This window comes from Peromyscus maniculatus, chromosome 19 (assembly GCF_049852395.1).
Source record: "Peromyscus maniculatus bairdii isolate BWxNUB_F1_BW_parent chromosome 19, HU_Pman_BW_mat_3.1, whole genome shotgun sequence".
Lineage (NCBI taxonomy): Eukaryota > Metazoa > Chordata > Mammalia > Rodentia > Cricetidae > Peromyscus > Peromyscus maniculatus.
In genome coordinates, this window is record NC_134870.1 from 75,729,143 (window position 1) to 75,744,981 (window position 15,839).

General features: G+C 49.5%; 1 long non-coding RNA gene across 1 annotated transcript; it reads left to right on the forward strand.

Moving 5' to 3' along the window:
• Positions 1-276: 276 nt before the first annotated feature.
• LOC121824110 (uncharacterized) lies at positions 277-13,884 on the forward strand. The gene is made up of 4 exons (XR_013046212.1): positions 277-1,266; positions 5,285-5,363; positions 11,279-11,371; positions 13,337-13,884. It is a non-coding gene; the product is annotated as an uncharacterized LOC121824110 (long non-coding RNA).
• Positions 13,885-15,839: the final 1,955 nt, after the last annotated feature.

The window sequence follows — 15,839 nt, forward strand, 5'->3', positions numbered from 1 at the left end:
GATTCCGAGGGGCTCTACTCACAGTGTCCCATGGGGAGGACCTAACCTGCAGCACAATGCCCAACACCCTGCGGCACAGTGCCCGACGCCAAGCTGTTCCACAAGAGCAGCAGGGCAGAACACCAGTTGAGTGTCCCTTCCTGTGTGACGGTGCCTCGGGTCCTGGGCACTTGTGACAAGACACAGTGGCCTTGAGTCCGACTTCGTGGAAGTGCACTCCCGCCATCGCTCCGATGCCTGTCACCTGTCACACTGTCTCCAGGTTCACCCAGCACAGGCTGGGAGGTACAGCACGTGCGGTAACAGACCTGCAGCCTGAGTCTCGGGGCCCAGCTGGGACAGCCTGTCCCTCTGTTTGGAAAGGTTAGGGAAGATTTCCCAGAGGGCGAGACATTTGAGCGGAGACTTGAAGGTGAAGAATGAGGAGGATTTCAGCAGGCAGGGCTGGTGTGGAGCACAAATCAGGCAGAGGAAATTTCCAGCCCAAGATAAAGAAAATGTGCAAGGCGGGGAAGGGGAGGGGGGCGGGCAGAGGAAAAAAGACCATGACGTAGAACGAGAAAGTCATAGAGACCCAGAAACAGGGGAAAAGTCCAGAGAGGCAGGTGCGGAGCAGAGCCAGACGGAAGGGTGGGAAAGAGCGAGACAGGACGAGGATGTTTGGGGACACCCTGGGAAAAGCAGAGTGGAAGGCCAGTGCTTCGGGATGAGCGGGAAGAGTGGGAAGAGGGCGGAGATCCGGAAATGGTAGCGTGCAGCAGGCAGGCCCATAGGCCGCGAGGCCCCATGACCCCATCCATCCTGCCGTAACTGCCACAGCTCGCTTAGGGATGTACACTCCAGGAAGCCCCTCAACTTCCCGGGGCTCACTTTCCCCATCCAGCATAGGGTTAGGTCAGATTACCTGTTGGTCTCTCCGAATTCCATTTAAGCCCGGAACTTCCCAAGTGTGACTGGGAGAGTGGGCAGCCCGTCCTCAGGATGAAAGCTGGCACTCCACTCCAAACCCATCTAGTGTCTGCTAATGGAGTGGTAATGGGAACCAGGAAATGCCAGGGTCCCGGGACCCCTCGGGGTTCAGGGCTGGAGGCTAAGGTGGGAGCGGGCAGGAGGGGCATGTCCGGGTAGGACGGGGCAGTGAGGGGAGGCAGATCCCCTGGGTGGCCTCTTCTCCATAACCCAATAGGATGTCCACATGGTCGACGTTGTTACAAGCGTGAAGAACCGGAAGCCTCCTGAGCGCCTGTGCTCGGAGGAGTAAATCAGGTGCGTCTGCAGCAGCTACATGTTGGAGCCATTACAAAACACATTTATGAAATGTTAACGGCCTGGAAAATGCTGATACCAAAACGTTAGGGACAAAACTACTTTCTACTCTCTGGGTTTTGAACCATGAATATGAGTTAGCCATTCAAAATTAAATGTAAAAGGTAATAAATAGGTGAGGGTGTTCCATAATAATCATGTGTGTGTGTCTTCGTGAACAAATGAACATCTGGAGGGGAACGACAAACAATGACCAAAATGCTGTGCGTGTTATTTCTGAAAGGAAAAGTTCGGATGGTTGTTAGCTTTTCATACTTTTCTATATTTCCAATTTCTATAAACATGGATTTTTATTCTGAAAGTAGCGATGTATTTGCATTTTGCATATATACCATGTATGTTGTATATTATTATCTGTTTGTATATGACAAATCTGTGTCTATATACACATTAAGAAATGGCTATTTTAGCTGGGTGGTCGTGGCGCAAGCCTTTAATCCCAGCACTTGAGAGACAGAGCCAGGTGGATCTCTGTGAGTTGGAGGCCAGCCTGGTCTACAGAGTGAGATCCAGGACAGGCACCAAAACTACACAGAGAAACCCTGTCTTCAAAAAAGAGAGAGGGGGGAGAGAGAGAGAGAGAGAGAGAGAGAGAGAGAGAGAGAGAGAGAAGAAGAAGAAGAAGAAGAAGAAGAAGAAGAAGAAGAAGAAGAAGAAGAAGAAGAAAGAAAGAAAGAAAGAAAGAAAGAAAGAAAGAAAGAAAGAAAGAAAGAAAGAAAGAAAGAAAGAAAGAAAGAAAGAAAGAAAGAAAGAAAGAGGGAGGGAGGGAGGGAGGGAGGGAGGGAGAGAGAGAGAGAGAGAGAGAGAGAGAGAGAGAGAGAGAGAGAGAGAGAGAGAGAGAGAAGAAATGGCCATTTCAATGTGGGGAGATGGTGCAATCAGTAAAAAGCTTGTGCAAATGTGAGGTCATGAATTCCAACCCCTGTAACCATGTGGGGAAAGCCATGACAGGCAGGCAGATGTCTGCAATCTCAATGCCTGGGAGAGACACAGGAGCATCCTGGGAGTTTACCAGCCACACAGACTAGTTACATCAGTGAATTTCAGGTTCAACAAGAGACCTAATGAAACCCAGTGTCAACCTCTCACTTACATACATATTTGTGCACATGGCATGCACACCTGCACACACACACACACACACACACACACACACACACACACACACACAGTGTGGAGGAGACTGTTCACATTCCTTTAATGGTATTCCCTGGTATTCCTTGAGCTTCATGCATAGAGTCCTTGGTATAGGGCAATCTTCCTCAGGCCCACTGAGATACGGATTTCATAGCATTCTGATCCTGAAGACATCTCAAAATTACTGGGGGGCAAGCTGCTTCTGTGTGCCCAGAGTTACTAACTGGTGTGTTCTTCACAATTCATAGAAATATCTGCATGGCCACTTGCTATGATCTGAACATACCTCAAATGTACATACCAGAAACTCAGTTCCTGGTGGTATGGAAAGGGTGGGCCTCCGAGGATGCTTTAGCCTTTGTGGATAGATTGACTTTGGTGAAAAGGAGCCTGAGACAGGGAGTTGGTCCTTTGCCCTTTGTCCTCTACCATGAGAGGACACAGCATCCCTTGTAGAGGGTTGCTGCATCCAAGGCACCATCTTGAAAGGAGAAAGCAGCCCTCACTGGACACCGGACCTGAAGGCACTCTGACCTTGGATTTCCCAGTCTTTGGAGCCATAAGAAGTCATTTTTTTCCCTTATAAATGATCCAATCTGTGGTATTGTCCTAATAGGACAACAACAAAGAAAAAGTCAAAAGCTCGTGCTGTGTCCTATCCAAGCCTGGGGATGGGGACAAAGGCATCTCACAGGGAGCTGAGGTGCCACTGACCCTGCTGCCACCAGAGGTAAGTCCCCATTGCCATTGTCCCCCAGGAGTCTCTGTTCTGGGACCCTGGTGGATTGTCTCTGCTCTAAAGAGTGAAGGGGTGGAGGACAAGGATGGAAAGGAGGGGTGTGCTTTCCCAGGTGCCCACTCATGTTGGGGTTGATGAAGCAGGAACGCTATTCTCCAAACACGTGCGTTCTGAGAGCATCCCCACATCCCGAGGATAAATTTGCAGAACACCCATCCCGAGCTTGCACTGAGCTTCTGTGTTGTAGCGATTTCAAACAGACTTCAGAAGAACCTCGCCTTCCACAAAACGTCTCTGCAAATACACGCCTCAACATTTTTATTCTTAGTGTATTGGTAGCTTTTCAGTTCATTATAGTATTATTAGTCAGTCTTCATAAAAGTACTATGCATCTTTATTAAAAATGGAAGTTCACATCATTTTATGTCCCCATAAAAATGGGTGGTGGTAGCTTTGATTAATTTCTTCACATACAGTGAACTTTACAGCAAATTGGACAGTGTAATTCAATTCCTATTTCTGCAGATTTTTTTTGTTGGTAGAAAATTGATATCATTCATATGTAATCATATTGCCTTTGCAAGAGATATTTAAGAAATAATATCCTGAGGTAATGATCGCATGGCTTAATTATTAATGCCATACTTTCACACATGGCAGCCACATGCATTCCTTTTGCAAGCTTGACTTCTGTTGGAAAATACTCCTTCAATCTGAATTCAGGGGCATGAGTACATGTATGTACTGAATTCAGGGGCATGTACTATCCATGAATATGTATGTGTGTGCACTAGCTCTTTAGAAGTGTTTCTTTTCTTAACAGCTTGGAGTCAGAAGGCAACTTGAAAGGTAAGGTCTGAAAGGCAAGTGTCTCTGCCATTCACCACTCCAGACACCAGGCAAATCCATGGGGTCTCTTTGGAATGAACAGCTGAAACTTGTGGTTGATATATTGTGCACCTCAATAAACTTATCTAGGGGTCTGAGAACAGAACAGCCACTATATTAAGCATAGGTTTAGGCAGTGGGAGCACACACGCCTTTAATCCTATCATTCAGGAGGCAGAGATCTGTCTGGATCTCTGTGAGTTCAAAGCCACAATGGAAACAGTCAGGTGTAGTGACTCACACCTCTAATCCCAGGAAGTGATGGCAGAAAGCAGAAAGGTATATAAGGTGTGAGGACTAGGAACTGGAGCTGGTTAAGCTTTTTGGCTTTTAGCAGCAGTTCAGCTGAGATCCATTTGGATGAGGACTTAGAGGCTTCCAGTCTGAGAAAACAGGATCAGCTGAGGAACTGGCAAGGTGAGGTTAGCTGTGGCTTGTTCTGCTTCTCTGATCTTTCAGCATTCACCCCAATACCTGGCTCCAGGTTTGTTTTTATTAATAAGAACTTTTAAGATTCATGTTACTAACCGGGCGGTGGTGGCACACGCCTTTAATCCCAGCACTTGGGAGGTAGAGCCAGGTGGATCTCTGTGAGTTCGAGGCCAGCCTGGTCTACAAAGTGAGTTCCAGGACAGGCTCCAAAGCTTCACAGAGAAACCCTGTCTCAAAAAAAAAAAAAAAAATCATGCTACAAAAACTAAATAGAAGTTTTCTGATTTGGGATGATGATTTCAGGTCTTCCGAAGCCATAAAACATACTTCATTTTGTGAGCAATTGGGGATACATTTAAGGGACTGGCATTTGTAACGGCCAAGGCTGGAGTCTGGAACAGCAGCAGGAGACCCATGAAGAGACACATGGTGATTCTTACTAGTTTGTCTGGAATAAGCCTGTCTCTGTGGAGGAGCACCCACTTAGCTTGTTTTAAAAGTTAGTCGTATCTAAAAAACAAAAACCCCTGCAATACCTAGACACAAGACGCCCTCACACACAAATACTCACAGGGTGTCCCATCACGGCCTGGGGGCCATGGCCAAATGAAGCCCCAGTTCAAGGACTTCACTCGGGGTTCCCAAGCACTCTATGTGTTCGTCTTCAAAAGGAGACAAGACCATAGCCACCTCGTGAAGTCTGACCTCTCAAGACCTTGTCTTCCTCCTCAGCGCCCCCCTTTTCTTCCTCACATCCAACAGATGGTGTTTTCACTCCTGGGATTCCCTTTCCTGGTTCTCTTCCACCTCTCCGATAGGACTCCCTAGCTGACGGCCTCAGGTAAGCCTCTATGACTTGGTTGGGGGCCTGACGGGACGTGTGTCATGCTGGCAGCCACGGTATGGCTGACCAAATCTGGGACTCCTCTGCACTGTCTTGAATGTTGGGCATGAGACCAGCTGGACCCCTCTGGGTTCTGCGCATCCCTGATGTCTCACAGAAGCTGGTGACAGGTGCCGTCTGAACCTAGGTCTGGGTAGAGTCCACACTGTGGAGCCATGGGCACCCCGGATACAGCCTGTAGGGGGACCAGGCAGCTCTGCAAAAGCAGCAAGACCGAGACATCAGAGTTGGAGTGAGGGGATGGACAGAAGTTTCTGTGAGTCCCGTGTTCTTGAGACGCTGCCCCCAGACAAGGGTCAAGAGAGTTGTGGAGTACATGCTGGGTGACAACTAAATGCCAACAGCTCACGAAGGAAAACATTTTTTAAAAAAAAATATGTGTATGGGGGAGGGGTGACTGTGAGGCTAAGAGAAGGTGATGGATCCCTTGGAGCTGGAGATGCAGGTGGTTGTGAGCTGCCCATTTGGGAGTGTCAGGAACCTGGCTCGGGTCCTTTGTAAGAACACCACTTCTCTCCAGCCCCAGAAAAAAAGTTTTTGCCTGAGAAAAACAGAACAGAGCCGATGATAAGGAGCCCCGTTCTAACATGGACTTTTTTGCTTTGGGTGGTCCTGAGGCTTGGACTGAAGCCAGAACCTTCCCTGCCTCATGAAAGCGAGGTGAGCGCTGACCACTAAGCTACATCCTAGGGTCTCAGTCGGTTAGCTTCAGTTAGTTAGCTGTTCATGATGCATTTAATCTGCAATGTCGCCCAGGCAGATCTCGAACTTGGAATCTTCATCCCTCTGCCTCTCGAGCAGTTGGGATTCCAGGCATGGGCTACTGTGCCTGGCCTGACGTGTTCATCATTACAAACCTCTACTTCTTCCTTAAGGGACTATAAGGTGTGGTGAGGTGCATACTTCCGTCAGCCTTGTCAAGGACACACACAGGAAAATACACAGAGACATACAGGGGTATGCTTGAGAGAAATGGATACACACATTCACATTCATACAGTGTACCACGCACAGAGAGATCAACACGGTACACTCTCAGACACAGTCGGAAACACAGAGAAACATAGTCCACACACACTTACATTCACAGGATTACAAACAACACTCCCAAAGCGGACAAATACACACAGATATTCTCACACAGACACACACACTTATGCACATACATTCACATATATGCACATATGCAGCATACCTTCACTCACAGATGACTTCACGTACACACAGCACACACACACACACACACACACACACACACACACACACACCTGCTCTCATACACCTCCACACTCCCCCCCACACTTTTTGGGGTATACTCTGCCTACTTTAGCTCTCTCCAGAGAGAAGTCCTGAGACTGTGGCCTTAGAAGCTATGTCCTGAAGAAACCACACAGAGAGACATTTGACAGCTACTGGATGACCCTGGTACTCTACCCAAGCTGGGACCACTCTGAGGAGCAGAGTGGGACATGGCCTGCCTCTAGGGCGGGAGGGGAAGGCCCTACCATTCCCCGAATTACTGAAGCTCTCTTGGAGATCTATCTATAGGAGGAACCCTCATCAGCACAGGACTCAAGTTGTGGAAATGTGTGGCATCCATATCCTTACGAGATCCCTAAGCTGCTGCACTGCCTATGTATGGACCAGCACAGATCAGTGACTCTCCTGGGAATAGGGTTCATACCTCCCTGCCTCCATATGAGCCCCAGTCCTGAGCACCAATTTTCTATATGTGGTAGATGATGGCGAGATAATTGTGCCTCTAGGGGCTGTGACAATCTTCACTGGGCTATCCCAAAGGACAGCTAACCCCAATCTTTCTGCACATCTCCTGCCTGGCCTCTGGAACATGGGTCTCTCTTGGTGTTCTTCTACTTACTATGTCCTGGTTGATACTGGGCTCTCGGCCCCTGACCCCAAGAGGAAGGCCCACTCTTCATTTCTTGCATCTCGTGGCATGAGAGCATCTTAGAGGGCTTGCAGATCTACATTTGGAGTCCCACATGGATAGGAAAAGAGGTCTGCTTTTGTTCAGTCTTGAGCAAATGGATTCTTAAGGAGCTGAGCTCTGGCAGCACCCCATGAAGCTTCTAAATAGGGGCTTTGTCCTTGGGCATCTGGACAGTGCAGGCAGAGCTGCCCTGACCTTGCAAATGCAAGGAGTAAGGATCTGGAATCAACTGGATTGGTAGAACATCATCACATGCCCTTGGCCGTGTGCTGACAAGAGATTGGGGACTTGGGGATGACAGGACCATCTCTCCCCCTGAACAGGAAAAAGATGAGAAGAAAATGGAATTCTAAGATTAAAGACCTTGAAAGGCACATTTTGGGGGAGGGCTGCATCTAACAGTTCCATAGGGACCGCTCCCACGGTGGGCTCTATCACACGGTAAAGAGTCTGACCTCAGAGACTGGTGGCCTCAGAGGTCAGGTCAGAAACTGATAAGTAGTGTGCAGGCAGAAGGGTCTCACGAGGCTGTGGGCTCCATGCTTTTCAGAATCTAACACTCCACACAAGGAATACACGGAAGAAAATGGATCTTTCTGCGGGCAAAAAAACAGCAAACAAAAACTTTGAAAAATGAATGTCTCTATATCATTTAAATGGGTGAAAGGGGCATCTAGAAGATGTGTGTGTGTGTGTGTGTGTGTGTGTGTGTGTGTGTGTGTGTCACTAAGGCTGCCCAACCATGCTCCCACAGCCAGCCCTACAGGACCACCTCCCTTAGAGACTGGTTCGAGGTATGGGCACCTCACACCGTGTGGGAAGGACAGGTGGTCTTCAGCACAGAGCACAAGAAGATCATTTGGGGAGAAAATAAAACCCCCAGGACGGGCCGGGTCGGCGTCATTTCAGGAGTGGTTCTGAGGGTCCGCTGCACATTGGAGGTAAACTCTGGCAAGTGTGTGATGGGCGTGGCCCACTTCGTGCTTACCATTTCCACACTGAAAACAGATTGATGCCATCGTAACAGCAGAGCAAAGACAGTCCTGAGTTATCCTGTAACTCACAGTGGGAGATTTATGAATATTGTTTTCTTGTAAAAATCCAGCATTTTTCTCTCTTTGCTGCTTGCAACCTGTAAGTGGCATAAAGGTGTGCGTCTCACAGGATTTCCTCTCTCTGCTGTGACTGGTATGAGGGAACACACGGGTATACAGCCCCTATAAACTGTGTCTTTATGTCTAACTCGTCTAATCAGCTCGCCATATCAAAACTTCATTTAAAGGTCTAGTAAAGCTGCAATTACTATGACTGTGAGATGCCTTGCTTAGGGAAGTGCATTAAATACTTTTATAGATGTAGTTAGAAAAACTCGTGTTTACCAAAGTGGATGAGTTCATTAATAACCAACCCCAATACAGAAAGACAAGCTGGGAGATATAAAAACAATGTAGGCCTTGGCAGCTCACACTTGGATATACTTGGACATAATTTCTGAAGTTGGGACAATCATTTCTAATTTGTAGGTGTAACTCAGCATACTGAGGTGGTGACATTTTGACTGGAGCCATTGGAGGGCATGTACTGAGTGAGAGGGAAGCCCAGGGTTTGTTCTAGTAAGAAACAAAAGGATCAGGGCCAGCCTTAGGCTGGGAGGTGTTCAGCCCGAGGCAACAGCGGTGTGCAGAGGATCCTGGGGCAGCCAGCTTGCTGGGAGCCCATCAGTGAACAAAGTCAGCCTGAAATGACTAGACTCCAGGCTCCTCCTATAGGATTCAGAGAGCAGTGGGAGGCCGCGGTTAGGACACAGCCTCCTTGCATCCCCTTTCAGTGTATGCGCTACCGGATGGTGGGCCAAGGTCAACCGTGGAGGCTGAGGGCAAAGGCGCCTTCTGAGTAAGACAGTGAGGCTATCAGGATGAAGCACCATGTTCCTCATCTCAGAGCTGCTGCTGGTCAAACAAGCAGATTTCTAAAGCACATCATTCTTTAAAAATGAAATCTCAGATTTGCTGTAAATTCAGGCCAGGAATATCCAGCAGATGGGCAAGGGTTAAGTTGCAAAGCTACGGGAAGTTTTTGCATTAAAAAAAAAAGAAAGAAAAAAGGCAAGAAAGAAGAAAAAGAAGGGAGGAAGGAAGGAGGGGGGAGGGAGGGAGAGAGGGAGGGAGAGGAAGAAAAAGCACTCTTAAACTGCTGTTCTTAAAATAAAGATTTTCTGTTTTCCACAGTGACTCACTAAACCTTTATTTAGACAGTTGGTAAAAGCACCACATCACATATTTCCAATGCTCCCCCCTGCCGCTGCTGCCGCTTAAAACAGTATCATGTTTTTCCTTCTAGAGGGAAGCAGAAATCTCCAGCAAGGATCTTTCCTTTCTGTGAAAGCGAAACCTAAATGTGTTTTGGAATGGTTAATATTCCCGGTCAGACCCACAGCACAGCACCCTCTGGTGCACATGTTAAGGAGAAGGATTAAGACTGTTATGGGGTTTTTGTTCATTTGCTGTTCAACAGTTCCCAGAGATGAATTTTAATGCTCATTCAAAAATACAAGGAAAACATAATGACTTGAAATCTATCATTTTATGATTTGAGCAGTTTTTCTTGTTCTCACTGAGTTTCGGGTTAACTGTATGATGCAATGAAAACATGAGCCCCCAACATTGCCCAAATGTGTCCAGTGTGGTCCTGAGGCCACTCAATGGCCACAGGGCCAGCTCTGGAGATGCATTCCTCGAGAAAGGTGTCTCAGGGCTTTGAAGAAGGGCACCAAGAAGCCTCTGAGGAGCAGCCCTCGCCAGGGCAACAGTTGTGTGTGTGTGTGTGTGTGTGTGTGTGTGTGTGTCTGTCTGTCTGTCTGTCTGTCTGTCTGTCTGTCTGTCTGTATATCTGTATGTATGTATGTGTCTGTGTGCGTGCCTGTGTGAGCATGCGCATGTGCGCTGAGCTGGCCTATGCTCTCTGGGACAAGAATACCACACAATCAAAAGAAGGTTTGAAGATGGAGAGTTTTTCTAAGGAACTGGAGACCACAACATGCACACATACAGACACACAATGCACCCACACATGAACACACACACACACACACACATACATACAGGCACATACACAAATACGCACACAAACACATAGGAGTCCACAAAGATGTGAATTCATACAAAGTCACATACATACACACTCACATGTGCACACACACACATATCAGAGCTGAAAATGTTGGGAAAAGAGTCTCCTTCTCCCCATAAGACCTTTCACCTCACAGCTGAATGTATGTCCAGGGTAGAGTTCCAGGGAAGGGCTGTGGGGGGTGGGACCCCTACTCCCTCCCAGGTCTCAGGAGGTGGAGTTGTCCAAGGGTCCTCCAGAGCTGGCTCCAGCACTGCTCAGCTTACTATTGGCTGTTGCTCCCCATGTCAAGGCTCTGTCTCAGCAGACGGGGGGCGAAGCTCACCTCTAAGAAATGTCTCCACTTGGGGACTTTGAGTCCCCAATCTTCACTGTGCCATTGCTCGTTCTCCTGCGGCTGGAAAACGGCTTCTGTGCACACCAGTAGCGTCACCCAGTGGGGAGCACATCCCTGGTCACCGCTCCGGTATTCTCTTCGGGTTTTGATGACCACGGTCCAGCCACAGCGTAAGCTGTTGCCACCCGGCTTTCCGGTGCTTCGCTGCACAGCATTAGCTTAGGTGGCCTGCAGAGGAGTTATGGGAGGCTGTGACGACAGGGACCTCACATTTCCTTGTAGACGCAGCGTTCCACGCCAGAGGCCTGAGCATCTCCCTTCACTGCCCTGTGTGACGGTGTGTGATGCAACTCTCTTAGTGGTCTCAGACCCCAGTGACAGTATTAGACAGACATGTCCGTGACCCAACATCCTCCTCAGCTGTCATCCCTCTAGGACCACCCAGTATGCCGAACAGAATCCCTCAGAGGTGATCAGTCGACGTTTACCATGATTTGACATGTACCGGCATGACAATGGTGTCTTCTGGTAAGCCATGGCACAAGACTACGTGTGTGTGTGTGTGTGTGTGTGTGTGTGTGTGAGAGAGAGAGAGAGAGAGAGAGAGAGAGAGAGAGAGAGAGAGAGAGAGGGAGGGAGGGAGGGAGGGAGGGAGGGAGGGAGGGAGAGAGAGAGAGAGAGAGAGAGAGAGAGAGAGAGAGAGAGAGAGAGAGAGAGAGAGAGAGATTTTCTGGCTTAGTGCAAAGGGTGGGCACTTGTGGAACCTGTGACGAGAGGAGTCCTCCCAGGTCTTCACGGGCGTCTGCAGCACTCTGCCTCGGCAGTGTCAGAGCTGTTGGTTTGACAGGGCTCTGGGATTCACCTGGAAGCGCTAACATTCTGTCAAGGGAATGAGCATAGCTGCTCTAGGTACTGAGTGCACAGACCAAGAGGGAGGAAGGAAGGAAGGAAGGACATGCTGTGGGGGAAGGGACCTCTTTGCCTTACAAAGGTCACGGGCTCACTGCTTTGTACTAGCAAAGAGGCCCTGTCAGTCATGGACAACCTGTCATCTGCTGGATCTGCACTCTGTGCGACAGCCAGGCCTAATAAGGGTGTGATCACCTGTGAGCTGCGGGGGAGACTCGGAGTGCTGAGGCCCCCAATAGAGTGGTGGCTCTGGCCTTGACTGGGAGTTCCCGCTATCCCAGGCCTCAGTGCTGTTTTGGCCTAGCTACCCTGCTCTGTGTGGGGGCTGTCTTTCTGTCTTAGGGAACCCTAGGATATCTGAGGCCAACTCATGTAGGTAAGATAGATGAGTGAGTGACCAGGGATGCCTCCCCCAGTAAATCTGGGGCTCTCAGTGAAGATCAGATATTGTCATCAGCTTGATGTGTGGCTGTCCGTGGGAAGGCCACTCCTGAACCTTAAACATTCCATGTGACCCCACATCCGTCACTGTTCCCAATCTGCTGTTGAATAAAGAGGACCGAGTGAGGGCCAGGAAGTTGACAAGGGGTCTGAGGGTCACCCCAGGACTTTGACGGGGGTTTATCCTTAGCAAGGTGACCACAGCTAAGACTCTACTTAGATCCCATGGTGCTAAGCGGGCATGAGAGAGCTCACAGAGCCAGCACACCAGGAAAGTAAGGCTGATCACAGCCATCTCAGTAACAAATTGGGGGTGTTCCTACCAGAGGGAGGAGGGAGCAGACTCTGCCAGCATGGGATGGGAGAGATGCTTCCAGGTCTGCCCTTGGCTCAGGCTCTGTAAAGGGCTGTGTCCTTGGTTCCACAGATTCTGAGAGGTCTCAACTCTAAGGCCTCTGCATCCCCAATGGCTCAGTGTGCAATTCTTTGCAGACCCAATCCAGAAGCCTGGGTTCTAACCTCAGTGGCCCTCCTGCTCGCTGTCTACCTGGTGTCGAGCTCCTAATGGCTGAGAGGAGATACTGGCCCCAGGGTCTAAAGGACACTGATCAGAAGCATCAGACAGCATCTGTCTGGCAGTCCTGTGGTGCCTGGTGTGCTAGGGTAGACGAGGGTAAGGACCAGGGCTCACACAGGGCTTTATAGACTAGACTGCTCCATGGAACAGAGACTGTAGCCTTGGCCTTGCTCCATGACCATGGATCCCGTCTCTCCATGCCAGACAGGCAGGGTGATTTATGCCCAGTCTTGGCTCACAGACCAGGCTCCATGAGGCCTTTGTGGCTCCCTGGTGGCCAGCTCAGAATGACCAAATCAGAGCAGGCTTTTTATGGTCATTTCTCCACCAAACATAACGTAGGCCACCTGGTAACACAGTGAACGCCAGGTAGGCAGCAAATGGACTGACCTGGGGACTGCCAGCTAGGCAGATCCATGGAGCACCTCCTGCAGGGCGTCTGTGAGGGTGGAACTGTTCGCTGGTGGCTCTTCTGGATCATGGAGACACTGGAGCAAGCGTCTGGAGATCAGGCCATGTGAGGACTGGTAATGTCACCATGAACATTAGGAACCTTCCGTTTCCAGGCGCTGTCCTTAACAACCTTCAGACCTGGATGACAAGGGACAGAGAAAGTGGGGTGTCTTCTGTGTGCTGCTATCAACCCCCATTTGTTCTTCTTTACAATGAAGACACCACCATTCCAGACAAGGTGGGCGGCATGCGCCTGGAGAAATCTTCAAAGAATATGGCTGTGCTTTGCAATAGAAACTCTGCCTTCCATCTTCAGGAGAAGATTTCTGGAGAGGCCGGGCTCACAAATGCAATTATTCCTCCACTGTCTGTCCTCCGGAGGCCAGATGCTTCCAGGAGACTCCTCCCTTCATGTTCATGTTTACAATTCTTTTGATCATTCCCCATTTCTCTTTGTAAAGGGCCAGGCTAGCTTACAATGTACAAAACCACAGACTCTGTGTACCCCAGACAGACCTAACTCCTGAAGGGAGAGATGGAGCTTTCCAGTTGGTGCCATTAGAATAAGCTGACATTTTTCATCAAGTGGCCCATAGCTGTGACACTGGATAAACCCAGGATAGCGCTCATCTTATTGGCTTATGTTTGCTTATTGTGTCAGTCTCTGCAGGACTGGCTGCCGTGGATGCTGTGAAGAAAACACAGAATACGATGGCACTCACAACCAGATGGATCCTCGCACCACAGTTGGCACCCTTGACTTTGTCTTTCCATGACCTTGAACTGTTCTGATAGTCCATCTCTTCTCTAGGCCGCAGCAACTTGACTGCATTTTCCAAAGCTGGGACCCCTAGCAACCTCCTCATTCCAGGAACCCAGGGCCAACATGAGGAAAGTCCTCCCATGGCTGGCGCCTTTTAGACTTCCCACCATGAGCTCTCTCCTTCAAAGTTCCAGTGTCCACCCCACAGGACCCTCAAATGACTCCAACTTTTCCAGAACCTCCCCAACCCCATCTTCACGGCAGAAGAAGAACAACTTTGTTTTGAGTGAGAGTCAGAGCAGGGTGACTAGGGAAGGGGGAGAGAGAAAGGAGAGAAAGTCCACATTTGGGAGACACTGTCTCCCTCCCTCGGACAACAGAGAATGAATGTGTTTGCTTGATGCGGAAATTTAAATTTCACTGCTTATCCTTGGAAGAAGAGAGCCTGGGGGAGAACGGTTGACTGAAAGTGATAACTGCATTGGTGGGGAGGGGGGGGGGACACTGGTGGAGGATGACAGCGGGCGTGGGGTGGGGGTGGGGCCGAGGTGGAGAGGAAGATGCTCAGAAGATAAACCAGAAAGGCAAGTGAGGGGCGATGTCAAACACAGCATGTGCTACGCGGTGTCCCCTAGAGCCGTGTGTGCGGAAGGCTGGGTCTCGCGGCCATTGTGGAGAGATGACTGCACATGAGGGTGCCGACTACCGGCTACTCAATGGACCAACCCCTCGGTAGATCAGTAAAGTTATGGCATTTTTAGACGGTGGTACAAAGTAGGATGTGGGGCCTAGCTGGAGGAAACTGGTCACCGGGGCTGCACCCTAGAAAGCTCTACTGTATCCTGGCCCTTCCTGTGTCTTTCTTGCTCAGTGTGTCTCATCTGCTATGCGGTGAGCAGCAGAGTTCTCCCACACCTTCCCACCACCATGCTGTGCCCATCGCAGACCCCAGAGTGGGGAAGGCAGCCGACTGTTCTGAGGATGGGCTGTGGGCAAAGTTCAGGGAGCATCCTCCTCAACTTGGAGTGGGCAATCCCGAGGAACTTGATGGTCCCAGGGTCTCAAAGAGCATTTCAGGACATCAGCAGTCATGGATGTAGGACCTTGGCTCATGGGTCCCAGTCCTTCATGTGTGGAGCTATTTCCATAGGCATTATGTTCAACCAGAAGGTTCTTAGACCTGCACAAGATGCCCGTACAGCCATGTCACAGGCCAGGACAAGAACTGAGACCCATTGGCTATCCTTGGGGGGATATACTGGCAGTTGATGGCTGCTGAGGGAGGGAGAGCCACTCTCTCAGGGCACACATCAGCTGGTAGGTTGGCTCTGCCCCACTGGACGGCCCTACAGCTATGTGCATGTGGACAGCACTAACTGGACTCAGGGGATAACTAATAACAACAGAAAAAGAAGACATAAATTTGGGGAGTAGACAAGGTGGGGGATCACTAGAGGGAGATGGAGGCAGGTAGTAGTAGATAGATATGATCAAAATACAATATATAAATGTATATATGAAGATTTCAAACAATAAAGTGTTATTAAGATAAAATAAATAACATCAGGAAGGATCTGGGAAAGCAGCAGTGGGTGGCTCTGCTGTCCAAGCATGAGGGCCTGGTTGTGAGTCCTTAGAACTCACATAAGAGCTAGGCCTGTGCCGCACGCCTGCCGTCCAGTGCAGGAGGTAGAAAGACAGATCCCGGGGGCTCGCTAACCAGCTGGTCTGCAGAAAAAGTGAGAGACCCTGTCTCAAAAAGGTAAGGCAGATGAAAGAAGCAGTTGGGGGTGACAGGCCTGACCTCCACAGCATGAACAGATGAGTGTATCTACATATGCATATATGTGTGT